The sequence below is a fragment of the Rhagoletis zephyria genome, unplaced genomic scaffold, assembly GCF_001687245.7.
Source record: "Rhagoletis zephyria isolate East Lansing unplaced genomic scaffold, Rhagoletis_zephyria_1.1 Rzeph_scaffold_12855, whole genome shotgun sequence".
NCBI lineage: Eukaryota > Metazoa > Arthropoda > Insecta > Diptera > Tephritidae > Rhagoletis > Rhagoletis zephyria.
This window is the reverse complement of record NW_016169928.1, coordinates 13,906-15,099: the sequence shown is the minus strand read 5'-3', so window position 1 is coordinate 15,099 and position 1,194 is coordinate 13,906.

Sequence of the window (1,194 nt, the reverse complement as noted above, 5' to 3'; positions counted from 1 at the left end):
TCTCAAAAAGGTATTTTATCTTATTTTATTTCATTTCATTACGAATATACTATAAAAAAGCAAATTTTTTATAGAAGAAAATATGAAATTTTATATTTTTCAGCTCAGAAAGCAACGAAAACAAATCTATGCTCTAGGCTCTGTTATGCATACTTGGCAGTTCATGCACTGCTATACCATTTTTACGTAGAAATCAAAAACTTAAGCTGAAATTAGTCGAGAACGCAGAACGTATACTTAAACGCAGTCTGTATACGCAGGATTTTGTCGATTACTGGAGCCCTCAGTGTTGCTTACTACACTGTTGCCACTCATCAATGCCTTTTCATAAACTTACCCTTTCAACTACAATTTTTCGTGCNAAAGCGCCATGTAAATGAAAACTCAACACCGCAGAATTTTTCTGTAGTTGTAGCCCGTGGCGCAGAAATCTGCGGAATTTAGATTTTTCCATGTCAGCCGATTTCTTCCTTCTTGAGATAGTTGCCACTTCGTCAGGTTTGCAGATGGTAAAAAAGTTATAAGTTCCTATTCAAAATATGTTTTCAAATATTTGAAATGTACTATTGAATAAGGTTTTTTTGTTGTAAACTAAGTAGTTTATATTTAGCTACAATCTATTATAGCACGAAAAATTTTAGTTGAATAGGTAGGTTTATGAAAAAACATATGTCGATAGTTTTGAAAATAATATCGAAAACTATCGATGGTCTGACTATCGATAGTTTTGCACCTCTAATGGCTTGGCTGCACTTATCCGCCGATGTGCACACTGCAAGCATCAACACAAAATGAGGTTGTTGTTTTTGTTGCCAATGCGATGCTCGCAAACTTCGCTACAAACGACGAGCATGCTCGCTGAAAATCAAAATTTTTTGATTTTTCGCGAGCATGTTCGTGAACCGCCATATAAACGACGAACAAGCCGAGAATGTGCGCGCACATGTTCGTCGTGTGGAGCCACTGTCTTCTCTGTCGCTTCACTATGTGATGCCACATTGAAAAATTTGGGTTTGTTTTTTATTTATTTATTTTGTCGCTGTTATCCGAAAATATCTTGTTGCTCTCTTTGTCGCGTCACTATGTTATATACCTTATATACCAAAATAGTTTGATAAGGTGATAAACTTTGGCTAAATAGATTTCCATACTAAGTTTGACAGTTCATTTATCAAAATGATAAATTCTTCATTT